The 27,940-nt window shown below is 38.9% G+C and overlaps 1 protein-coding gene across 6 annotated transcripts in view; it reads right to left on the minus strand.

Annotated features, from left to right (window-relative positions):
• ELMO1 (engulfment and cell motility 1) overlaps positions 1 to 27,940 on the minus strand; it is a 565,675-nt gene that overhangs the window by 115,101 nt on the left and 422,634 nt on the right. Inside the window, exon 1 of one of the 6 annotated variants that reach the window (XM_079151168.1) lies at positions 19,149 to 27,896. The exons of the other annotated variants lie outside the window; for them this stretch is intronic. The gene's annotated coding sequence lies outside the window, so the exon portion shown is untranslated. Of the gene's footprint in view, positions 1 to 19,148; positions 27,897 to 27,940 lie in introns of those variants that run through there. 6 annotated transcript variants of the gene reach the window in all.

Raw genomic sequence — 27,940 nt, forward strand, 5'->3', positions numbered from 1 at the left:
CAATAGAAAAGAAAAGAGGAAAGTGTGTGGTGTAATAGAGCCATATTTTTTCTGTAGCTGCTTCATTAATTCTCAGGACCTCTGACCGCCTTCCTTTCGGAATGCAACTCCATTCAAATCTTACATTATCTTGCCTTCTTCCAGCCATTCATTATTGCACAAATCATGCCACCATGGCATTCTGCCAACATGAGTTTTAATGTCACTTTTATACCACCTAACTGTAGACCTTGGAAACTATTTGTGAGCTGGGAATCAGACCTGTTTCTAGCTCAAAGGTTATCTATATTTGGAATACTTTGTGTAGCAGCAAACATTAAGACCATGGACTTTTAAATGAAATTCTGAAAACTTGGTCTATATATGCTGATCTCCATCCAAGTAATACTGTTTCATATGACAAGGGCACTCCTTCCTGAGGCAGAATCAGCAATGGCAAGAAACTGTCTATCAGTGATTCCACAACAGAAAATCTATTTCCTTGCTCATTCAATAATACTGACAAACCTAATTTATCAAACTTTACATGTAAATGATAAATGATTGGGGCAATGTGTTGATATCAATATGAACGGTCTCTTTCTTCTTGCAAGTATGACTAACATCCATGAATTGAATTAATGCACCATTTGACAGTTTTGAACATAGAGGTAAAAAGAAATCACAGAAGATGACGGAGTAATAATGAAAGAGGAACTTTGACCATAAAACAAATTATTCTATAAAAGAGACCAGAATAGAAACCCAGTTAGAATTAGGGCCAGTTTTATTTAAGAGACCCATTAGCCATCTGGAAAACATGATAAGCAGCATGTTGATTACATCAGCAGGCTGTTTCAAATGGGGCTGGCTGGCTAGCAACCATCGAGAAAATTCAAGGTGTAGAGGATGTTTAGAAATGTGCATGGAGAACAATAAAGCATCAATGCCCTGGTGCAACTGGCTTGTTTGTAATTGACACGTCTATTCATTTTTAGGAGCATAAAGTAGCAGCCAGTGTTTCCACAAGTTTTTATTGCAGGAAATTGATATAAGCTAGTGTATGAGAGCCTCCTTATCACATTATCTTCTTTTCTAAAATACACAGGAATATATAATTTCGGTCAACAGAAAACTTGAATATTTCCATCATAATGGGCTTCTAGCTTAAAAAGGTAACATACTTCTAAGTCACACTTCTGAGTTGGATCCCATAATGTGTCATATTAATGATCACCCCAATTATCCCAGGCTGGCCCCAGTTCTCAGCCCTGGCTTGGGGTAGGCCATTTTAGGAGGTTTCCTAATCTGCCACTAGGGGGAGTGTTGGCTAAATGTTGTGCTTCTGGGAAAGGGAGGATACTGCTGACTGCTTCCAGAAGCTCAGACTCACTGAAAGGAAGGACAGGGAGACAAAATGAGAGGGAGAAGTCATTGTCCCTGAGTGAGTAAAACCAAGAGGCACTTCTGGCAGCAATTCAGGTACCTGGCAATGAACATCTGACTGAGTTATTAGGGGTTAATGATAAAAGACTCAAAAGGGTTACCAAAGACCTCAAGTTTCTGGAAAGAGAATGTGTCCTAGCTAATATCTGCCCCCTCTGACTCTCAACCATATTCCTTCCAGGGAAGTGGAAAGTACATTAACCACTCAGGGAGCATCTGGATATTTTGGTAACCTGAGTCTTCATATTACATGTACACATTCTTTTCGTATGTGCTTTTCCTGTTGTTATAACCCTTCCATTGTTTTTATATTTAACTTTCTCTGTATTAGCAATTTTACTGTCCATTTACAAAAATATCACAATTTAATTGAAGCATGTCTGGAAGATATACAAAAATTACAAAGAAGTTTAAAATCATTTGTGATCCTTATGCTCTAAGAGTTAACATGATGGTACAGTCTTCCACAATTATTTGATTTTATAATTGCATGTTTTTTCTAGATGAAATCATTATGTTTGTCTTATGTTTCACCACAAATGTTAAAACCATTAGCACACTCCCATGACAGTAGTCTTCTTAAGTACCTATCTCTTAAAATACCAGTGTTTATTCTGAGTTTCTGATTTTTTTAGGATATACTCCTTGTTTTGGAACCAATGGTCAAAGATTGGAGAAACTTAAGTCCTTGATACCTACGGCCATTTTCAGGAAGACTCTACTAATCTGTACTTCAAACAGGAGAGTGTAAGACTTTGCTTTATTAGAGGTTCATATGTTTTTTCCCAAATTCTGAAGATTCACGAGTAGGCTATAATTATTTTGCTGTGTGTGCACTGATCTGCATATGTACTGAGCTCTGTCAAGCACCCTGGCATGCTGACACCCATCACAGCCATTAATAATGTTTCAGTCTCCTCTGTTTTCAGATAATTTTGTTAATTCATGTTTCCTCTATATTTGATCTGAGAAATATGTCAATGGTTTATCTTCATTGGTTTATTTAATGAAAATAGTTCTTGGATTCACTTATTGGTTGAATCATTTCTTTATTTTCTAATTTATCACTTTTCATTATCTTTCTTCTTGTATTCTTTGGGTGCTTTTGTGGTTATTTCCTAATATGAGTTAAATCCTGAGTTTATTTATTTTCAGGGTTTCTATGAATAATTTTTAAATGACTGCAGAGCTATAAATGCATCATGTGAAGGCGGCTTTGGCTGTACCCCATAAGGTTTTTTTTGGTGGTACTGAGGATTGAACTCAGGGGCACTTAACCACTGACCGAGCCATATCCTTGCCCCTTTTATATTTTTATTTAGACACAGGGTCTCACTGAGTTGCTTAGAGCCTTGCTAAGTTGCTAAGGCTAATTTGGAACTTGTAATTCTCTTGTCTCGGCCTCCTGAGCTGCTGAGATTACAGGTATGTGCCACCATGCCTGGCTCCCATAAGTTTCACCATACCATGTTTCAATGACATTGTTTCTAGATAGTCTTTAATTGTATTTTTTATTCCATAACAAGTCTGTTATTTTCAGAATTTATTGAGGACCTTCAGTCATTTAAGAGATACACCTTTTTTCCAGTACCAATGATTGAATTGAGGGCCTTTGGTAGCCAAGTGAAGTGCTCTATGGTGATTGATCCCTTCTTTAAAAGTTTGTATAGATATTGAGGCATTCTCTCAGTGAAAGGTACCAACTCAATATGAACCTATTAGTTGACCCTTATTAATAAAATTATTAAAGTATTCTACATATTATTTATTTTTACTGTATGGTATACTGAACACAAGGGTGCTCTACCACTAAGTACTACCCCTTTTAATTTTTTATGTTGAGATAGGATCTCACAAAGTTGCCAAGGCTGGCCTCCAACTTGCAATCCCTCTGCCTCAGGCTTTCCAAGTTGCAAGAAGTACAGGCTTGTTCTACCATGTCCAGCTATATATTACATTTTGACATAATATGGCAATAATGTAATATGTCATCACAACTATGTTTTTGTTCTTTTCTTCTTGCATTTCTAGCCACCCCCCCCCCCATATTTTTTGATGATACTGGGTTAAGAATAAAAATTCACCATTGTTCTTTTTCTTATAGTTTGAACTTCTAATCTCTGAAATGACTCTGTCACATTTAAAACATTTTGGCTTCATGATGTGCATATCACCATTCCTACTTTCTGCTATTTTCATTTGCGTGCAATAACATTCTTTTAATTTTTTTTCTACCATTGAAGTTGTTGTTTTGAATGGTACATGACTGTATATTTTTAAGTTCAATTTGAGATCTCTGTCAATCTCACAAGAAGTTTAACTCAGTCTGATTATAGCCACAATGTTTTGTTTTTATCCTTGACATTTCCTCTTTAGTGCTATACTGTAAGTTTGTGCATATCTGAATCAACCGAGGAACTGTAATTGGTGGTGGTTTATTTGTATAGTATGTGCCATGTGTGTTATTTTTAAACACACTTGCTTAAGCTTCACTACTCTTCAGTTTAGAAACTCTGGGGTGATTCTAGATCTAAGGCTCAATAAGTGAGTACAATGTGCTGCAAAGGATGAGAACACTGCTTTAAATATTTCCAATCTCTTCATTATATTTATTTAATAATCAAAGTCAAGAGTTAAAAGAGCTCCCTCAGCAAACCTCTCCATTCACTTCCTTATTGTTAGTAATATTGTAAGGGATTTTTTTTTCTTATTAATATTCTAGAAAAAAATTTTAAGAATTCATGTTGATTAGAGTTATTATAGAAGTTGATACACACTGATAGTAAAAGTTAGTGCAGAACATTGTATCTTACATATCTACCAAAGGTCCATGTGGTAAAGGCTTGGTCACCAGTCACAGTACTGTTGGGAGGTATGGAATCTTTATGAGGTGGGGCCTAGTGAGAGGTCTGCAGGTCATTGGGGGTGTGCCCTTGAAGGGGATGATAATGGACCCTGACCTCTTTTTCTCTTTGTTGTTTTCTTCCAATGAAGTCAGTAGCTTTGCTTTGTCAGGTAACCCCTGCCATGATGTGCTGCCTTGTTACAGGTCCAAAAGTAACAGGGCAGACTGATCATGGAGTGAAATCTCCAAAACTATGAGTCATATAATAATCCTCTAGATAATTAATTATCTTAAGTATTGGTTATAGTGTAGGAACCTAACACAAATATACTAAAAATTAAAGTCCTCTCTTGATTCCTAAACTCATTCTCCAACATCCATCCTTACTAGAATTATATTCCTTTTCCAGACTTCCTACATATATGAAAACATACACACACACAAATATATTCATATACTTAAAACAAGTATACATACACAATACACACAAGTCATATATGGTATATTGTCCTACAACTTTCTTTGTTCAAAAATTATTTCTTGGCAATATTTCCATATCAAATACACAGAGATGCACTTCATTCTATGCAATAAATTCATATTATCACAATTTACTTATCCAGATGCCACCATACAGCAGACACGATAACATGGAATCACCATGTAAGCGTGGAGCATGGTGCTTCCAAATGTGGCTACAGAACCCTGTCCTTGGACTTAATCCATTTGAGGTTTAGATCTGTATGACTTAACTAGATAATATTGCTTTCTACCCTCTAAGTTTTCACTGTTTTCTGACATCTTTGGCAGCAAAAGCAGAATCTGTCCTGAGCACTTAGGATGTACCTGACCACAGTTTTATTGAATCAATGAACATTGATAACAATGTATAATGACCACACTTTTACTACTCTTCTGAAATAAGAATTAAATAGTTTACTCTTTTCTATCCTCCTCAATACAGGAACAAAAGACAAAAATCTGAGTTACTTAGGTTGTGGTTGTGCAATGTAAGAGCTGGTCACTCCGTCTGGAATTCCTGCTCCCCCAGAACTCTGATTTGTGGAATCAGGAAGAGGTGGAGATCATTCAGAAGAACCTGTTGCTCAGTGTAAAGCTCTTCAGGTGAGGAGATATCGGGGGGAGGTCAGAAGCTTCTGTTGACCAATAGGGCTGGACACCAGAATGGTCACACCATTCTCATTGCTTTTACCAAGGGCATCCTGGCTCACTGGTGAGGCAGTGTTTATGAATCATTTCAACTGGAGGGGAGCTTGAAAAGGACTACCTGGAAAGGTCTTTTCTACAAAGAATTTAAGGTCTAAAAATATTGAGTTTCCCCAGACTCTATGAAGACATGGTAACTATCTACAAGTACTTAGCAGACGTAGCACCAAGGTGAAACATGAACTGTTTAAGGAACTTTGCTTCTTTGTGAGAAAGTCTTGGCAGATAGAGGTAATTGATTTAAGAAAAATGGCATTGTAGCTGGGGATCTAGGGAAACCTCCCTTTGAGAGAGATCTATTAAACAAGGGTCCCAAAGGATACACTTAAGCCATTAAACTGGGCCAGTTATTTGAGGACATAGAGAAGAAATAAAGAATTTTTTTTAAATTTTTATTTTTTAATGAATTTAGATTCATTGTACACAAAGGGGTACAACTTTTGTTTCTCTGGTTGTACATGAAGTAGAGTCACACCATTTGTGCAAATCATACATGTACATAGGTTAATGATGTTTGTCTCATTCTATTATCTTTTCCTTCCCCCAAAAAATAATTTTAATAGGGGTGGGTGATGATAGAAAGGGTACAGAAAGCTGTTTAATTAGTTACATTTTTCCTATTGTTTTGGGAGAGTTGTAAACATGGAGTTTCCATTTCTTGCTTGGATTCCAGTGATTAGAAAAACAACATTACCAAGAGATCTAAGCCTGGCATTATTTGCCCGCCAAATTTACTCTTTGCAATGTGTTTGGTCAGCTGTGCTTGGCCTCTGTGACTAGCTGTATTTGTTCAAAAGCTAATTAGCTCGCAGGGTAAAAAGATCAGTGAGTTAATCCATAATCTCGAGTGACTGATGAGATCTAACTGCCAAGTGATGCTGGAGCAGACCCCCCCCCTTTTCTTTTAAAGGATTAATAAAGGATGCTAGCTATTTTCAAATATTAGCCTTTCTAAGAATAAGGCAGGATAAAACAAGAGAAAAGACAATCAGAGATTTTTAAGTACCCCCCCCCATTTATATAGTAATTTTGCCAATAAAACTTCTAGAAGCTCAGGGGAGTATGCAAGTCATCCTTGCTGGGTCACTCTGGGGTCTGGTATAGATTTAAGCAGAGGTGGCTTTTGTTTCCCAATAACTGCAATGAAGTCTTCTTTGTTTGTGAGCACAGACTGTGCCAAGCACTAAGTGTTTTACATGTTATTAACTTACTTGGTGCTCACAATAATCTAATAAGACAGGTATTATTCTTTGATTTTGCAAATGAGGCCATTTAAGCCCAAGGTCGCACAGTAAGATTTAAATCCAAGAGCTCAGGCTCCAGTCTTGATCTTGACTGCCCTTAGGGGAAGGAAGGAGGGAGACTGGGGGCCAGAACAAACTTGTCCTGGTAGACGGTGCCATGCAGTAGTTTCAAAACATACTATAGTAAAAATAAAGATGATTGGGCTTTCGAAAGTCCATTAAAAAAGCCTATGCTTTTGAGTGCACTGTATTAGGCTGCTAGAGCTGCTATAACAAAGACTGAATGGTACAAACAACAGAAATTCACTATCTCATGGTTCTGGAGGCTGGAGGTCTGAGATCAAGGTGTCAGCAGGGTTGGTTCCTTTTGAGGGCTATAAGGAAGACTCTCTTCAAGTCTTTCTCCTTGGCAGATAGATGGCCATCTTTTCTCTGTATCTCTTTACATTAGCCTTCTATGAATGTCTGTCTCTCCAAATTTTTTTTCTTTTTCTTTTTCTTTATTAAATAAAAACCTCAAGTCATATTGGATTAGGGCTCATCTAATGACCTCATTTTAACTTCATTTTCAAATAAGGTCACATTCTAAGGTGGGACCTTTAGCCTACCTTTTTTAGGAAGGACACAATTCAACCCATAACATGTATCAAGATTACCAAATAGGATTAAACATTCATTTCCATGATATAACCCACAGTCAGGGTGGCAGAGCACAGTGCAGTTCCCTCCAGCTCTGCAAGCACATCCTGTAAGGTCACCCCTTTGTCTCCCAAAGGGCACTGCTGTTCTTTATTCCCTTAGATGGCTGATGGAAGGGCCAAACTTTGAAGAGTTTTGCTGATTTCTATGACTAAGCTCACAAGTTAGAAACAAGTCTTTGACAACATCTTGTTAGAGTCTCTTATGTCTATCAGCTTCCCCTCAGGTTGCAGTAGAATTGCTTTAGTGAGAGCTGGGACAATCACTTTGCTCTATGAGAAAGGAACAAGCTCTCTCCCATCCTTAGGATGATCTTGAACTGTGGAACCACGTCCTAACCTTGTCTTCTAGAGTAGAAGTTTCCCAACTCTCTATTTTTTTAAATCTCTGAACCCCTCACATATTTTTAAGTTGACAGGTGAAATTTTTCATTGAAAGTTTCAAAGAATATAATATTTAGCATATTACAGTATTGGCACTTACAAAAGAAAATGGTCATGTCACTCTTTTTTAAATTTTTTCAAAATTTGTTGTAATTAGTTGTTCATGACAGTAGAATGAATTTATACATTTTGATAAATCATACATAAATGGAGTGTAATCTCTCATTTTTCTGATTATACATATTGTAGGATCACATCAGTCATGCAGTCATATATGTATATGAGGTAATAATGTTTGTTTCACTCTACTATCCTTCACTCTTTTAAATGTATCCTTGCATATACATATAGTAATGATATAAGTTCCATACTTACTCATTTAAAAACACAAATAAGCTTTTCTTAATAGTTAAAAATTTTACATCATCATTTTCCTCCTTGAATAGGGGTCAGTAATTTTTTAATGAAAAAGCCCCAAATCTAAATAATCTAAAAGCAGCCATAGATAGTACATAGATGAATGGACATATCTATATTTCAATAAAACTTTATTTATAAGAATAGGCAGTGGGCCAAATTTGACCTGCAGGACACTATCTGCCAATGTCTATCCTAGAATGCAAATCACCATTCTACTTTCTATTTTCCCTCTCCTCTCTTGATTCTACTTGTACAGAATTTTATCATATAATTTTATGTTTAGAATCATCTATTAATCATATCATCGTACTTCCCTGAAACAAAAATATGCACATACTAAAATTTCTTAAAATGCATCTCCTATAAACAGAAGGCTCTAACAAAAATTTTCTTCTTGGGCTGGGCTTGTAGCTCAGTGGTAGAGCACTTGCCTAGCATGTGTGAGGCACTGGGTTCGATCCTCAGCACCACATAAAAACAAAAAACAGAATAAAGGCATTGTGTCTATTTACAACTAAAAATATATATTAAAATTTCTTGATTGCATTCAACAGTACAACTGTTAGTATGAACTAATTAAAATATAAGTACATGGCATATTTCGATAAATAATTATTAAACCAAAAGAAAGTTCTCCCTGGGCATCTATCTCTTAATGAGGTGAGGATCCATGTATGGATCCTTATTTAAAGAATTCACCATACATTCTTTGTTTGGCTCTCAGGGAAGGTTTACCTACTTTGGGCAACAAATACCTTAGTAATGTCTGCTGGAGGTGAGAGGGGGGTCTTTCCTTTGATAAGAGGAAAATGTGTGACTGGCAAAAGTCATTGGGAAAGCCCCAGGTGGAAGATCGTCAATTTCAATGTGCATGTGGAAGCTGATAAACTGCAGATGGATTACTTTAAAACTATCCACATCTGCCTTTCCAGTGAATAGTCTCAGGTTGAATGCTACTTATCTAGTGCATTAGCTACCAATTAACAAACAGGTGGTGTTGAAATGGAGTTTTAGACATCAGTAAAAACATGAACTTGGGAATAAGATGCACTTGGATTTGAACTTCACTGTGCCACTTGCTAGGTGGATAATAAGGTAACATTCTAGGTGTCTGTTTCCTTATCTGCAAAAGGGGATATAATGCCTTTTAATATTGCTTTTAACACTACAGAAACTGTTAGGAAAATAAGAGAGACTGAAAATTAGAGTCTTCTTGGTCAGAGCCCTTCGTCCTTTGGATATAAAATGCATTCTTTCATAAAACTCGTTTCGTAACAGACTACCTCATGTGGTAATTTAAAAATAATAGGTACACTAAGAATTAAAAACATAATTTAGGAAATTGCACTAAAGGTTTCTTTGAATATGCAAAGTGCTTAGCACACTACACAATTCTAATAGCTATCGGTATATGCATTTCCAAGTTAGGTCTGACCTTCATAAGCAAGTCAGCTTATGAAGGACATTATACCAGGATGCCAGAGAGAGATGACTTGCCACACAGAGTTGGTTGGGTTATTGTATTTAGTTGCAGTGCTCAAATTCGGGGACAAGAGACTTTTATATCCATTATCATTTGAACCTCTCTACCCAGGAAACATGGAAAAGCAGCAGTTCTAGATTGCCATAACTGCAAAATCTTTCTTCCTTGACAATTCTAACTATTCAGAACCCTTTCATAAAGTAGAAAAAATTTGGTTCATCCAGGCCTGGTCTTGTAGGTTGCTATATAGAACTAGGATAGTGTGCAGCTCTTGAGTTGTCTGTTACAGTTCAATTTCTCCTAGGTATTCAAAGGGGCAGGAAGGCAGAGGGCAAAGACAGTTATTGGCCAATTTGTTTTCATCAGTTACTTTCAGTTTGTTTTCAAGATACTCTTAACAAAGGCCCTGATTTTTTAAAGTGGGTAGTTTTTCTTCATTTAAAAGGGCATGAAAACAAATGCCTAAGTATGCGTGCAAATGATTTAGTGAATATATAAATAAATGTGGTTTGTTGGGATGTTTTCTTATTAGAGCCTCCATATTCTGGGAAATTCTAACATTGAGGCTAATTATTGCATAAAAAAACATGCAGGCTAACTCATAGATGTTCACAACCTGTAATCCTAAAGCTTAGAATAGTAACTCATATACTAGGCATTCAGAAAATATTGTTGAATAAATCAAGAGAGCAAGGAAATGGGAATTTTGTCCCTTGTTAGAAGTGACATATTAGCAAGTCAATTAATTTTTCTGAACTTCTTTTTCTTCCCCAGTATTACAGTAACTACACTGTTCTACTGTCCTCTTCCTGTCCATGGGCCCACTGGGTCCAGTTATAAAGCCAAAGGCAGTCACCACCAGTGGACCAGGTCATTTCCAGAAGGAATCTATCTGCCACCTCAGGACTCAGATTTCAAGTTGTTCTAGGATGCTACGGGTTTATGTTAAATAGATTCCCAGATGTAATGAAGGAAATCACCTTTTCTCCTATCTTGACAGAACGTATAATTCAAAGGTGTATGTATGTGGGCAGTGCAGGGGTGGGGAAGGAAGCCATCAAGAAAGGGTTGGGAATCTGCACACAGAAGAACTAAAATGTACATGTTTTTCTATGCCTTCATCATGTCTTCACAAAAAAGGAAGACTAGAGCTAGTGTAGAATGGCTAGGGCTTGGCTATCCAGAAAGACGTATGGGCCCTTGCAGAGACCAAGAACATCTTGTGACATATAAATGTAAAAGTCACCAATTACTTATGGTAGGTCGTAGCCTTTCTGAAGGCTACAGGAAACTGCCTAGAAGGACAATATCATTTGATCTTGACTGGTTTTCAAAAGCAAGAAGGCATACATCATTACCCTGAAGCTTCTGGTACCCTGGCTCCAGAAACAGATTCCCAATAATTCTTCCTCAATAAATCAAGATCGAGTTGTTGAAGATATTAGATTTGGAATGATAAGAGTAATATTTTACTTTACAATTCACAAAGCCTATGTGATAATGTGTGCTCACTAAACATTTCTACATGTCAGCATAGACATTATCAATATTTCATCTATGAGGAAAAAATACTGAAGATTAGAGAGACAATATGGTGAATCTCAACTTTCACTTGGTGGCTAAAGTTGACCACAGGCTCTTGTCTGTAAGGGTAATCTACCTATCTCTCTCTCTCTCTCTCTCTCTCTCTTTTAATTTGGATGGTCTCCAGTGCTAGGAGGTCCATCCAGTGCTAGGAGGTCCAGGAACATTGCTGACGATGTAGGAAGGAGAACCATATGAGAACACAGAAACTCTTTCCTAGCAAAAGAGTAAAATTAGCTATTCTGGGAGATCTGAAAAAAAAAAAAAAAAAAAAAAAAGGCTTCTACCCAAGAATGCCATCATGCCATTCTCCCCTCACATAGAAGCTTATTATTTGCTAAATGCTCACACAGACACCATTCTTAATTTTCATTCTTCCTCAGTCCCATGATAAATGTATTTTCACTTTCATTTTTACAGGTGAGAAACTAAAGTTCAGAGAGATGAGGCAGTACATCTACTCAGCTCTAAGGAAAGTTTAAAGGGGGCAGAAGGGTGATCATAGGGTGTTCTTTGCAAAGACCTTGGTGTTGACTCTGCAGAGTTGTTTGAGCCAGGCTCACAGAATCAAGAATGAGTTTTTAATGCCTTGACTCCTATTATTCTTTAAAGTCAAAGGGTGTGTCCTTGCTTCTACCATTGTGGGTTCTAGAAGAGTACAGATGGAACCCTTCACATTATGTCATCTTGGTCTAGAAGCAGTACCAGTGTCACTGGCTTCCAAACCACTTTCTGCCTTGATATCACTCTTTGTAATATGATCAAGCTTCTGAAATGAAGATTTCACAATGTTGGCCCATTAGACAGGAGTGGGCTCCATTTTGCCTGCTGAGACCATGGCCTGACTGATTTGAGTTAGAACTGAGTTGCTCTGAGTGGATCCTGCTTTGATCTACCAGTGTGAAGGCCCAAGTTCCATTAACTGATGAGTGCCTCTTTCCAACAAGGCAAGTGGATGTTAGAATTGCCCCAGATGCCATCTTAAATGTTGAGCTGCAAGAATTCCAACTGAGTCGGAATGAAACTTTATTTCATTATGCTTCCAGGTCTGGGAATGATGCCAGTGAACAGCTCTCCTTGACAGGTCTCTCATCACTTACAGCTCAAAGGAAAAGAAAAGTGAGCTCCCAAAGTGCCAGGCTGCAGCCCTCCCTGTCAGATGGCAACACCTCCACGGAACAGCTGAGCAAGAGGAAGGGTAAAGAGCTGTCGCTGCCTTATCGCTAAAACCCTGCACACTGATGATAATTCCCTGCATGGTCCTTTTCAAGGTCTTGCACAAGGCACAGAGATGAGGAAAGGACCTAGGAGAGGAATGAAAAACCAGTTTCAGCTGTAATTCAATTCTGCTATCTCAGTTGTGCCTGACTTCATGCTGAGTTAGGAAAGATTCTGAGGCCCTATCTGGACACACTGGCAAAGAATGTTAGGATCAATTGAACATGGGCCCCAGTGGGTAGATGGCTACATTATTCAGAAGTTTGAGATATATATGACATAGGAAGCCACCATGTCTAAACTCTTCTTTATTAATGTGAAGATTCAGAGCACAAAAGTTTAGTAACATACAAAATGTAGTTGCTAAACTGGAAACAATAACCTAAGGCCTTAAATTCTACATTAATTCTCTGTCATCCATATGAATTGTGGAAGTTCCAGATTCCTAGAATATTATAGATTGCTTGAAATAGGCTAGCAAGTTAGTAGGTGTCAAAATCCTGTGGTAATTCAAAAAGACACATCATAATGACAACTTTACTTGAGTAATGTACAGATATCTCCCAGTGTCTCTGCCCTCACTGAAATCTCAAAGACTTCTTTCTTTTCACGATTGAGGGTATTGGTCTTTGGATTGACCAAATATCAATATCTCACAGTTAGATTCAACCTACCCATGGTTTAATCAACTTGGTCCACCAGTATCACCTTAGTAAAGATGATTACATCATGCTGTGCAAATGAAGGAGTTGTAAAGAACCTTCATGATTGACTCTAGCAAAATATCTCTTGAGCACAGGAGGCATTCTCCCTGGGGATTCTGTCCAAAATGCAGGACATGGGGACCAATGGACTGGGAGGCATCCCTGATATTATAGATAGTATTCCATCACATAAAATTTTTTTCTCTCTCAATGTTTTTGATAATCTCTGGAAGGAAGATTTAAGAGAACTGAGCTTACAGTGAGTTTCATCTTCCATTTGCCAGATTTGGCCCCAACTGTCCATTTGGGACCTCTTTAAGAGACTGAGAGTGGATGTTTCTAAGAAGCCTTTGTAGCATAACTTTGATTTAGTTTCTAAAGAGATTGCTTACTCTTGAAGGTTGGTTTTACATGAAAAAAATCTTTTGGGCAATAGATAAATAATATGCTGTCAGGTGCTGAAAGTAAAGATTTTGAGACCAAATATTTTCTTGCTAAAATATTTGCAGAATTGAACAAAATAATAGCAATTAAATTGTCCCTTATCCCTAATTTATACTTATTTTCATGTTTATGATAGAGTTACCTTCCCAATCATGGTCTGTTTATTGTTAAAATTAAATTCATGTTCCATGCTGAGTTGAGAGATGCTATGGTTTGAATGTGTCCCTCTCTCCAAAGCTCATATGTTGGAAACTCAATCCCTGAATTCCAAATCTTGATGGTATTTGCGGGTGGGACCTTGAGAGGTAACAAGGTTAATCAGATGAGGTCACAAAGGTGGGGCCTGGCAGGAGTAATGGCTTTATAAGAGGAGGAAGGGAGAATTGAGTTTACACCTTCTCTCATTCCTCAGCATGCGATTCCTCAGTCTTTCACCACATTCTGATGTAGCAGAGAAGTCCTTGCCAAAGGCTGGCACCTTGACATTTGACTTGCCAGTCTCCAGAACTGTGACAAATATGTTTCTTTGCTTTATAAATGATCCAGTCTTTGGCATTGTTGTAGCAGGAGAAAATGGACTAAGGCAGGGAGGTGGCTTCAAATCACACAAAAGAGGCAGCACCAAAATACCTGGGGACTGAAAAATGCCACAGAGATGAAAATTGACTCTCTACAACAGGAAGAAACTCACTGTTTCATTTCCCATATCAAAGAGTGTAATGAAGAAGTCAAGATTTAGCTACATGTTGTATTTGCCACGTGCAGTGGTAAGGGAAAAGGTTTGTAAATATTAGCATTTCGTTTCTGTTACCAGAGCATTCTTCCAATGACGGAGATAGAGGAGCAACTTGCCTAGGGTCTGAAGAAAGTTCCTTGAGAGTCTAGCCCCACATTGTCCAGTGGAACAGCCCCTGAACATGGGGCTATGGAGGCCTTGGAATGTGGGCTAGTGTGACTATGCACCTGAATTTCAAATTTCATTTAATTTTAGCTAACTCAAGTTCAAAAATTGATATTCAATTCAGATATTGGAAAACTTTTAAGTATATGTGGAACAACTTGCATATGTGAATCTACTTTTTTAACTAAAAATTTTATGAAGTCTAAATACAGATTTCCTGTGAAAATGCAGTATCCAAATCGAGCTGGGTTGTAAGTATGAAACACATGTCAGTTTTCAAAGACTGAGCATGAAAAATTCAATGTAAATATTTTGTTAATAATTCTGCAGCTATATGCTGAAATGATAGCATCTAAGACCTAATGGGTTAAGTTACATACATTGTGAATGTCAGTTTATAAAACAGAAGTGGAGATGCTAGCTCAATTCACAATAGTCAAGCTATGGAACCAACCTAGGTGCTCTTACAGATGAATGGATAAAGAAAATGTGGTACATATACACAATGGAATACTACTCAGCCATAAAGAAGAATGAAAGTATGGCATTTATCAGCAAATAGATGGCACTGTAGTGAAATAGGCCAAGCCCCCCAAAAAACCAAGCTGCATGTTCTCTCTGATATGCAGATGCTAACACACAATAAGGTGGGAGAGGGAAGAATAGAAGTCCACTGGATTAGACAAAGGGGAATGAAGAGAAGATAGGGTAATGGGAATAGGAAAGACAGTAGGATGAATCAGAAATAACTTTCCTATGTTCATATATGAATATACAACCAGTGTAACTCCATGTCATATGCAACCACATGAATGGGATTCTAATTAGAATAAATTATATTCCATGTGCATATAATGTTAAAATGCACTCTACTGTCATGTATATCTATAAACAAAAAAGAAGTGGAGATGCTAGGATTGAGTGGGGCCGCTCAGTTCCACATTATAATAGTAGCCCTCAATTTTCTCTAGAACTTTGAGGAGTATGGTTTGAAAATCATTTCAGCCAATAATTTTCAAGACTAATCTTCTATGAGCCTTTGGTTGCTCCATCAATGTGTGGTCACTACACTGAACCAATTTCTAATCTGAGCCTCACTCCTGCTCACAAGGTCTTCAGAAAGCATGGCAGCCCTGACAATTTCTGCAGCACTGTGGTCATGCACACTCCCAATTTGGCTGCCCTGTTGTTCGTCACAACCTTAGCCACTGCTCTGGCTACTGGAAAATGCAAGCAAAGGAGAGATGTGCCATCCCACCTCTCTCAGATGACCTAGCAGGATTGATCTCCCTATGAAAATGGATCCACTTCATACCAGTCAAGTAAACAGCATGGAATGAAGTCGCCTATCAGGCAATAACACAAGGAGGTAACCAAAAGGGCTAAGAATTTTGATGATGATTCTTAGCTTAGACCTGTTTTCTTTAATGGCATTATTAATAATTTAACCATCCACTCCAGAATGCCTTTGATTTTAGTTATTGTAATGATTATTGATTTAACTAAACGTGGCCTGACTTCACTACACAGACTGGTAAGCGGATGAGAACTCTTCCCTATCCACTCACACTCCTCCCATCTACAAATGTGCACTAAAATCCACATATGTGAAAGCCCAGGTTCTTGCCAGTTCCTAGCTACACCAACGTGGGCAAGTTCTTCAACTGTTTGGTGACTCAATTTCCTTATCTGTAAAATACCAAAATGGTCCTGTTTAGGTCCACTGTGAAAATCAAGGAGTTATTACCTCTACATATAAAATGTGTTGAACTGTGCCTGACAGAAAAACTCAAGGCACATCAGCTATTCACATTGTGATTAATTATATTCCAATTGCTGGAAAAACTGGGGAATTTTATCATTCAAGCACTTGACACTTAATTTCAAAGACTGGATTCAACAAATTTATATTCTTTTTGACTTATATGGGGTAATCCTGATGTGCACTTGAAAATTTAAGGGAATTCATCTTCCTTTGTCTTTACATTTGTCTTTTCAGTATGTCCCACATCCTACAAATGCCAAGAGGAATCAGTGAGGAGAAACCTTCTCTTTGGGGAATGAGCAGAATATTACAAGGGTGCAGTTCCCACTCTGGCACACGAAAGAGCACTTTCAGTTCAAGTCCTATAATTCTAGTTTCATAAACCCTCCAAGCTCAGCAGTCAGAAAACCATGTTTCAGGATCATTTCCAAGACGTTTTTTCCTCCCAGAGCTGAGGATCAAAATCAGGGCCTCACACATGCTAAGCAAGTGTTACCACTAAGCTACACCTGTGGACTCAAGACTTCTTCATTTGAGCAGTAACTAAGAGTGCCCAGGACCTCATTCGGGGATCAGAGCCATGAACAAGTCCTACAGTTGACTGAGGTGGAGCTATAGCATCAGTTAGTGGACCCATTTGAAAAAAAGTTGATGGTGAACTTCAGGGCATAGTAATTTTTTGATATTCCCTCAGGACAGGGATTACTTTACTCTGAAATGGTTTGTCATCAAAGTATTAGAGAATTCTGCAAAATACATTTTCTTGTGGGCAGGGAAGAGGTTCATAGCTTTCACATTCTTAAAGAGTTCCAGGATCCAAAAATAGATTATGAACTCTGGTTTTAGGTTTTTTAAAAAACATTTTTACTGCTTCCATAAAAGGCTGGTTTCTTCTCTCATTCTTGCCAACAGGTGCCAGCACTTCAATGTGAAGCATCAGTACTGGGTGAGAGAAGGGACCAAAAGAGGATGTAGAGTCACCCTAATGAGATGACGGTTACTTAATACACATCCACTGGACACCAGACTTCCTCAGAATTCTTCACACATGGGAATGGATCGCAGAGTGAGATGCTGCAGGGAGAGTTAACCTGCAGCAGACACCTCTGGTCAGGTGCAATTTTCAATGTATGTGACCATCAGAAGCCTCTTGGGACCAGAGGACAGCCTGCATCTCCAGAAAGGTCATCAGCTAACAAACAGGTCACTGAACTGATCAAATGACAGGTATCCCCAAGTGCACTACCACCCTGTCAGGAAACTCCCCTTCTCCTCCTGCAGCATAAACCCTGCTTCCTGAATGTCACAGAGTGGAAGGGCTCTCTCTCCCAGACACCCATTGCCCTTGCCTGCCTTGAGTCTCAGACAGGTAAAACATTCCTAGCTCTTTTGTTTTTTCATCAGTTCATCACAAATCCCCATTTGGGACAATGCAAATTCCATTCTAGAGCATGAAGAAGACCCAAAGCACTCTTCTCTATCAAAAGGACATTTTTAGAAAAGGACAAATCAATAAGAATACCCATGTACAATTATTTTACATGCATTTCTTTATACATCTGATGATAATGTTCTATCCTCTTTTCCTCTCTCCATTATTTGAACCCAAGTAGGCTGTGTATAGAACATGCAAAACTGTGCTATGACACTTTCTTGCACATAGGACAGAAAAATCATATTTTTATAAAAAGCACCAGTGAGTGATAAAGCCTCAAAATCAGCAGGTAGACACAGATCAGATCTTAAGCAGAGACAGAAACCCAAGTTCAGTCCCCATGCTCTGCACCCAGGGCAGAGGCAATACGTTTCCTCTCATGTCTGGAAAGATTATAGCTCTTCTGGAATCTTGCACTGTGCTTGGGTTCTGCTTTGCCACATATATTTTTAAGTTTGCAGCTAGGAGGATCCCTAAAGGCAAAGAGTTTCCCTTTCCCCAAGCTGTCCCTCCATTGCCTGTTTATAGTATTGCCTTCCCGTTCTTCCTGATTCTACCCAACGAAATTGAAAATTTCATCACCAGTGTCAGAAAATTAAACCCCAGGGAGCAGAGCAATAGCTCAGAGCATCCTTTCTCTGGCAAAGAGCCAATCCTTGAATATAACTTTGCAAACCTGCTCTGGTTTCCAGAGGTTTGAAAGGATGCAAAACAGAGTCATATCAAAGCATGCTTTTTGACTGCTCAAATCTTTCTGAGTGCACATCAACTCATCTTTGAACATGGTTAAAAAAATATTTCAATTTGGAGATGGGTTTCATGAAAGGAAGGGACACGACCCAGCTCGGCTGCACATTTACCAAGCAGAGAATAGCAGCGCACAGAGAAGAGATGCTTCGTTGAATGGCCAGGGGTCTTAAGAAGTGCTTGACAGACCATTGTAATAACATCTCTCTCCACAATGCAAACACCGGTAACACAATCGAACAGCTCTGGGCTCTGTGCCTGTACCTCTTTTTCTCTTCCTAGCAATGCACAGGGGTGACTCTAATTAATTTAGTTTTAAAAGCATTTTCTTTTTAAATGAATCAATACCCAGGGAGATAATGCAGAATTAAACTCCTCACACTAATCCTAACTAGACCACCAATGTCCGAATATAATATACAGTCAACCACAAATCCAATCAGACCCAAGCAAAGCATGCAGCCTTTTGAATTCAGAGTCTCTACATTATGGGAACTCTTGACTGCCTGTTCGTCCATGTGCTTGCTCCAATTCAGTTTCCTTGGCAGACAATAAGACAAAGCTAGATTCTCATTCAGGCTGCTAATACCGGTGGACAGATGTGTAAGACTGAGCTTTACTCACCAAGCTCCCGTAAGTCCATCTTCTCCAACTACAAACACTGCTTCCAAGCTGCTGCCACCACAAAATGACTTAGAGTCGTCTCCCAGAAGAACAATGTGCTAGAACACCAGATGGTTCCCGAGTAAGCTTGTTCATGAAACAGGTTTCCAGTTGAGCCATGTGAACTGAGACCCGCTGCACACCTTTGAATGGTATACACTCCAAGTCCAGAAGAATAAGCATGTAGCTTTGCTTATGTTTATGGAGCTGGAGCCCAGGGGTGCTCCGATTGGCAGGAGTCGTGGAAAGATCAGCCAATGAAAGGGAGCCTCCATTTCAGGGAAACTCCTGCTCATTTATTTAGCATCTTCAGAGATCATCGGCTTTTTCTGGGAAGAGCTTTTCTCTTATAGTATCACAGGGAAAAATAATAACTTCACTTCTGTTTCAGTATCCTATGCTCTTTGTCAAGCATACAGCTCCCCTTCTTGGTACTACTCAATACCCCCAGTTTTTCTTATAAAGAATTTAAAGAAAATCAGAAAAGAAGAGAAAAAGAAAGAGCTAGTGATGGGCTGGGGATAGTTCATATTCATCAGCCTCCACCTTGTTGGGAGAGAGGGTGGGGGGAGTGCCTGGGCTCAATAATTACTGATTCTGTTGCTATGGAAACAGACTGGCTGCAGCGAGTTGGATTCGTGTAGAACATCTGCTGCCAGACCCATAATCAACTGCAATCTCATCTCTTCCCCTGTCTCTACTTTTATTTGATTGTGAGTTTGCTTACTTCCACCTTCTCTTTCCATACAGTTTTTGTCCAGAAATGTCAATGTAAGCACCTTGCTTTGTACACATTAGGCATGCACACCAGAGATGCTCCCATACCCAGGAATGCATGCAGGCAAGAGTGTATCCCAGCAGGGATCCCAGGGGATTCCTATTCAGGATGTAAACACACATAAACAGCTTCCACCCCTAATTAAAATTTATGGCAACTTCTAACCTAAAGAATTAGTAGGGATGTCTTTTAAAGTATTTTTCTAATAGCCCAGAAAGTCCCTAAATAAGTTTGCTACGATATTTCTCAGAGGGTACTCTGGTGGTTCCTAGCAAACCTTTGGAGTAAGTGAGTAAGCCAGGAAGCTTATAGAAGGCTTTGTAAGTACAACACTTTTAGGCTCAGGTCTTTTCTGCACCAGCACCTCGACAAGGTGCCCTCAGTTCCAGGAATCTCCCTGGATTTCCTCAGCCCATTTTCATTCCCTCTGACTCCTCCCTTGTTTGCTCCACATTTTCCTGATCGCAAGATCAGAATTAATGTCATTGATTTCATGTGCTGCCATCTTTCTCCTAAGCAGCAGGGGCCGCCACTGAGCAATAAAGGGCTGTTTGAATGGCCTGGTCAAACACAGGATGGGGATCCCATAGAGGCCATCTCTCAGAGATGCGTCTGTTGAAGCCCTCCATTCTACAGAGATATGTCAATTTCTGGTAAATGGTAAGTGTGAAAAAAGCTATTATTTGTGTTGACGTTAGGGAGAAGGGAACTCCCATCCCCATCACCAACCTAAACATCAACACAACTTCAAGGAGAACCTTCTCTTAACATAAAGGTCTTGCAAGCCAGGGACCCTCACACGTTAGTGACACAGACCAGGCTTTTGAAGGGGTTGGGATTGAGATGGTTCATTGCATGTCTCTTGGAAAACATACAATGAATGTCTTGAAGCCAAGGTGAACTACCCATTTACCATATCCTCAGTCCTAAAAGCAGTAGTAGTAACCCTCGGCTTCCTTTATTCCTTACACAACACTTGGTGCAAGTCCCACAGCCATCTATTTCTTAGTGCTCAGCTCCGCCCCTTTGTCCCCAACAAAGGATTTGCTTTTATAAGAATCTGAATCCTAACATTTCACTTTGTCCCTTATACCCCTATGAACTTAGGAAGTCTCACCTAAATTCTGCCTCCCAGGTACCAAATTCAATGCTGGTAATTTTTCTCAACTCTTTTTCAGCTGCCTCCAGGGCTTGGATAGCTCAGATTTCCTCTACACCTCTCTATACCTTCTCCTAACCTGCTCACTCTCCTCTGCCATAGAGATGCTCATCCACCCTTTGCCTTTTCACCCTTTTAAAACCATCCAAATGCCCTCTCTTTTCTGACGTCATTCCAATCAGGTCTTCCAGTAATCAAAATACTTTTTTTCAACAAATAGTAAGTCTCTGTATGTCAGGAAGTTGTGACTAGTGACAGGGTGAATGGACATGGTTCCTGTGTTATGGCCATGGACTCTCGTGTAGGAGGCAAAACATATTAAAGCATAGCTGTATATGGAGCACAAAGGAGACCTATGAGCTTTACATCCTATGAGTGCAAATAACAGACCTAATGGATTCAGTGATATCAGGGAAAGCATCTTTGAGGAAGTGATATCAGCTAATATCTAAAGGAAAAGAAAGTTAATGAACTGAGTGTGAGAGAAAAGTATCTCAGACATAAGGGATAACACATGCATAGGCTTGTGCTAGGAGGCAGTATGGCACATCTGAAAACCTGAAAGAAGCCAAGTATGGCTGATAGTACAGAATGATCAGGAGGACAGTGTGAGATCAGGGTCCTAGAGGCCAGGTTAAGAGTTTGGTTTTATCCTATAAGCAGTTCTCCATAAATGAATCCTTCATCCCCACCACACCAACACATATCTTCTCCAGTTGGTCTCAGTGATGTATTAGCAGAATATCAATCTGATGAAAAACATGGGTTGTAAGACATTCATCATTTGTTGGCTTGATCTAAGTGAACACTGACTGAGCCATTAATAGCACAGGTAGCATTCTAAGAACTTTATCGGAGTTAGTCAATTGAATCCTCAGTACATTCCGTGAAAGATCATTATTATTCCTATTATACAGATGGAACTGAGGTAATAAGGAGATCAGACAACATGACCAGCTCTACAGAGATAATAAGTGGCAGATCTGGGATTTGAACAAAGGGATTCTACCTCCAGTTTCTCTAAGTGTTATATATATGGACGACTTAGATCAGAATCATTTGGAATTCTCCTTAAAAAGTAGATTTTTGGAGTTCTATCGTATCCCTACTAAATCTAAAGATCGGGCTAGTCTAAAAGCATTTTTCAAATACTTCACAAGATTCTTATATCTAACTCAGTTTGAGAATCATTGCTTTGTTTACATAAAGGAGGAAAAGAATAACCCTAATTAATTTACACACATTATTATCCCTAAGATCTGCATAATAGGAATAATAATGTATAAGTGTGAAGTCTGCATTTGCGGGGGATGCAGACTCTCACTACTTCAAGCCATCACAAAAGACCCATCCCTATCAGAACAAGGTCACCTTCTTTTGAATGAGTGCAAATTCCCATTGCATCTTACAACACAGAAATCAAGGGTAGTTATGGGGCTCAGTAGCTTCCCACTAAGCAAGTTTATGAAGAAATACAGAAATTCCTAAAAACCACATTCACTAAGGAATTACAGATGCTTTTAAACCCACCAGTTTTAAGGTTCAGTGATCATGTATTATTTGGACACTAAGTGAAATGTCATATATTTGCTTTATGTAACTTTTTTTTCCCTGGAAAACTCCTTTTTAAGATAAAACTGCAAGATAGATGGGTAATGTTTTTAACCTTTAGATTGATCCATAACCCCTTAGTTATTCAAAATCTAGTCAATAAGCATTTTGCTTCACCTAGCTAATCATGGGTTCAGTTTTGAAAAACAACCAACTTCACTGACATTTCCAGAGGGGTCACTTCATACTAAATAGCTTCAGTATCTCTGAAGACATCTGCAAAGAATTTTCCCAAGGAATCTTGTCCAATGGTTTACTGAGATCGTAGACTGGGTGCTCTATTTAGTTAATTTGGCCTTATTGATTACTCTTTCCTTTCTAGACTGTGCAATGAAAAGAGGATATATACAGAGCTGCTGCTAAACCACAAAAATAGGGAGACCTAGATTTTATTGGTTTGATATTTTAACTACTACCTGTCAAGGTCCCAAGAACTGCTACAAAGGTGTTTGACATGTATCTGAACACTCCTGTGGCTCAGCTTGTAGTATAGCATCAAGCTTCTGAACACGTCTAGATTAATTATTTAGTGTCTGTAAGTAAAGGATGGAATCACAGGGGACAAAAATTGAGGGGGTAAAAATTACCCCTGGATATCTGAATATGAGTCAGAAGAAATTTCTTTCCACTTCAACCACACATTAAAACCTATATTTTTTGTTCTGCTCTGCATAGACACTGCCAGTACCATTTATTCTGCATTTCCTTGGGGGCAGATTTAATCTAATGAAATTTTATTCCTTTCTATAAATATGATTTATTACATATATTATTACTAAATCTGGTATAACTCATGTACTTTTATAATACTTTTAAACTAATTCACAAACCAAAGTGTTCTGTTAGGTGATATGCCATGAATTTTACTGGATCAGAAAATAAAGTGACTACTACAGAATGATTTCTAAACTTGCTGTCCAGATTTTCCTTAGCCCACCTACTGGTATTATCTGAAATGAGCACCTTTTATATTAAGCATTTAAAGGAAGAGCAGAGAGTTTTCATTTACTTCATCCCAGGGAAATGACACTAATAGCCAGTTCTCCCCTTTTCGAACTCTTGGTTCCAAAAAGGTTGCTTACATAGTCTGAGCATCTATTTCATCAGGATGCATCTTAATCACAGTAAATGGATGTGATGGGAATGATCCCCATAGTTCATAACATGACTACATGTACCCTATTATTGCTTGGTTGACTCATTCTTACCATGAGGTCCAGAGGGTCAAATTGAACTTTGGAGGAAATTCCAAACAAGTCGGGTGTGTATTACAGGTTAGAGGCTCACCTCTAACTACACCTGGACCGTTTCTTAAGACACCTCTTGCATGTCCATACCTCTCTCTCTGACTGCACTTCTATAACAGAACTAGGCTCAGTGTAGACTGGACCTAACTATATTCCTTTCAGATATAAAATTAGAATGAGACTCTGACATGATGGGTCAGAGATAAAGTCCCTGATTTATTTCATTCCAGAGGCACAGGAGAAATTATTCTCTAGACATTTGGACTGACCAGTATACCGTTATCTCTGACTGTTTTACATGGTGCATTTTAAAACCCAAACATGCAAAACCTCAACTAAACATGGTCAGGGTGACTTTTCCATATTTTTGATCACCAAGTGTGGATAATCATAATGTCTCATGGATATATTCCCATAGGTAGATAGCTGCTTTCCTTTTTCTTACTTTCATGGAGAGAAGATCCTAACAATACACGAAGCTTGCTACACTGTCCCTTGATATTCCCAGATGCTAGGCTGTATGTGACAGGCCTGAATATCCATGGGATTACAGAGGCATCACAGTGCTTACCACTGGTCAATGCTACAAAAGCCTCCATTTCCACATGGAGACATTAAGGTCCAAGACATATAAATAACATGTCTATGGTCACCCTGTGTAGATGGAGGACTCTTAGGACCAAAACACAGGAGTTTATCTATGGGGCACCAAAAGGAGCAAATTATACTCTAGCATCAGACCTCCCCAGGCATGTAGCTAGAGCAAGATCGCTCTCAAAGTATGTAAAGCTGATTTATGAACTATGAGGCATTAATATGAGACCATTTATTTTCCTAGAGTTTGCTATATTTATATTGTCCACAAAATGCCTAAAATATGAGCAAATCCTACAAACACTGTGAAATAAAACCAGATCTACAAAATGGAAACCAATTTATAAGCAGATCTCTAGCCCACACATTTCTTCCTACCTCCTCCAGAGCACCAGCCTCTCACAGGTGACCATGATTTGAATTTACAGGGTTGGAGAGTCACAGTGTGGAATCTTTGGGGCATGATTGACTTGACCAAATGGAATGGGCTGAGCTGAGAAGCACCCGGAGGCCAAAAAAGCAAGGCCTGATATTATGCACCTCTAATAATTCTGAGTGCCTGTGAAGGGATAGCTGGAGAAATTCCGGAAGCTTACCATCTTGCCAATTTGATTTTCCAAATATACCAGGGAAATGAAATAGAGAATTGCAGGCTGATAAAAAAAAAGTTGTGCCAAAAGGAAAAACGAAAATGCCAAAATTTTCAGCTCAGTCCTGCCAAGCATGTCCACGGGCAATATGGTAGCAAAAAACTACTGGAACAGAAGCAGGATACTCTTTTGACGATGAGAAATGGGAATAATTTCTTTACCATTAGGAAAAGGGAAGCTTTTGGGCTGTCATCACATCTGTCTTGGTTTTCAGACCTAACATGAAAGTCTACTCCTGATTCAGAAACACATCGATTTCAGATGGAAGTAATTCCACTTTCCTAGAAAAAAAAAAAAAATAGTTTCTGATATTTCAGCCCAAACACTAATTCTATCAAGTTTTAACAGAGATTAAATCCATGGTTCACCATGTTTTATCAAATAGTTAAATATTAGAGGCTATCTTCTGCTTTTTCTACTCACAGATTCACAGGTACTTTGGCAGATGAAAGGCCCAGGGATAACCTGCGCATCTTGGTCCTCCATCCCAATAGGAATCACACTGCAACAGAACGAGTCATGCCAGGGAAAAGAGGAAGGGGGAAGAGCACTGAGTGAGAAAGAAACCAAGAAGATCAAGAAGACCTGTAGACTCTGAGCACCCAGGCAAGCAGGGAGGAAGACGGAGATGCTAGAAATTCAGAGTCCATGCCAGGGACATCATGTTCTGAGATGCAGAAGGAGGCAGGGGGGACTTGAAGCAGATCTGCAAGAGGTCTGCCTAGGGCCAAATCTGGGACCACAAGATGGAGGAAGCATAGGGCTAAGGGGTCACCTGTGGAATTCTAAGGTGAGACTTATTTCAACCCAGTTATTTTTATCTCTTGGTAATGAAAGAGGCTTTATCAGAACTCAGTCACACCACAACTCTGTCCCCAGAGTTTCAATGAGCACCAGAAACAACCCCTTGCTTCTCTAGGAAAACCAACCCAAGAGTATGCCTGGTCATGGTGGATCACCAGTGCCATCTCGGGCAGAGGTCTCTTGTTCTACCATCCCATATCAACAGCTCCTAAAAGCCACATTGCTTCACACTCTCACTTCCAAGGAAGGAAATGGAAGTGTGAACCATGACCCCCCTAGGCAAAGAAAATTGATAGGTTAATTCCAAACTCTTGCAGAGAACAAGCTCTACAACCTAATTTGTACAGAAATTAGATTCAGATAAAAATACAATCTTATTTTGTTGCTCTGCCAGTACTTGCCTTCATCTTTAAGTCACTAATTTCAGAAAGGACTTAATTTGAAAATATAAATAAAAATAAGGGCAATAACTAATCCACTGATATGTAATGCAGAAGTGCTCCTGTGCCCTCACCAAGTCATCCCAAGGCAGATATGAAACATAATTTACAAAATGCATTGCCTACAATTCTATCAGCACAGTGACAAACGAGAATGGTGAAGCAAATATTTCAAATAAGCACATCAATTGAACCATGAATAAGTGCTCTCGCTTGTGTTTTGGGAATCTATTGTGTATTCATTCGACACCTCAGTTATTCTGAACATACACTGAAAAAAATAACTTGCACCAAAAAATTCCAGTTTGGAAGTAAGAAATTGATATCTAGCCATTCAAATAATATTTAGGAAGTGTCTATAATGAGCTTTCACATATTGCCTCATGTTTCTTTCATGTCTTAGGAATCTAAGAATATAGACTTAATATCCGGAAAGTAATAAAGTTCTACTTTATTAAGTTTTGTCTTCATGTATTTCATGTCCCTCCCAGCAGACACTGTTCTGCTCATCTGGTGAACTCCTATTCATATGTTAAAGCTCTCCTAATAAGGTCTTTCCTCTAAGTAACTCCTCCCTTTGGATAATATCCAATGGATGTGTTGTTGCTATTGCACATGTCATGTGTTTGCAAACATATCTCTTTCCAGAGCTACCTGCAGTACTCAGCAACACAACACTAGGAATACCATTTCTAGATGTTTTGATACCTTAGTAGAGAAGTCAAAATCCAATTGCAAACCTTGACACTTAGGCATGTTATGAATGCCTTCTGTGTACTTCTCTGTTGTTCTACCCAACATCGTGGATAAAGTCATGAGATGAGGATATCTGAAAACATCTCAGTGACTCATTCTCTGTTGTCTCCCAGTCCTTCCTCCTCCCACTCATGAAATCCCAGCCTAAGAGGGAGGAGGCTGCTCTGGAGAGCACTCCTGCACCCCCCCCCCCCCACTTCAGAAACCCATTTCACAAGCAGCGCAGGTGCTGGGCCCAGCTCCGTCAGCAATCTGGCTTATTTTTTCAAGGATGCCACATCTACTCAGAAGCTCCTTCCAGTTAATGAGTATTCTTTGAATCAAGCCTCAGAGTGCTTTTGATCTCAGTACCAATTGACTTTAGGATAAGATGCTGGCCACTGTCTGAGCTAGTACTGCTGGCCAAACCCATGCTTTATTTCAATGAATGTTCAACCAACAGCCTGAATTTATAATGTGGAGTGTCAAGACCAAGGAATTTCCCCTGTCAAGACCAAGGAATTCCCTCAGACCAGCACCACCAGACTACACCTGGAGCTCAGTGATGGTTCTGAACTCATGTAATTCAAAGTGTTCTTTAAAAATATGATTATAAGAGCATGCATGTTCAGTAGACACAATCTGGAATCATCAAGAAGAAAAAGCTACAATCATACTATGTAGAAGAAAACACTGTTAAAAATCATTCAAAACTTTTTGTGTTTTTTCTTAGCA

This window comes from Sciurus vulgaris (assembly GCF_902686455.1).
Source record: "Sciurus vulgaris genome assembly, chromosome: 8".
Classification (NCBI taxonomy): domain Eukaryota; kingdom Metazoa; phylum Chordata; class Mammalia; order Rodentia; family Sciuridae; genus Sciurus; species Sciurus vulgaris.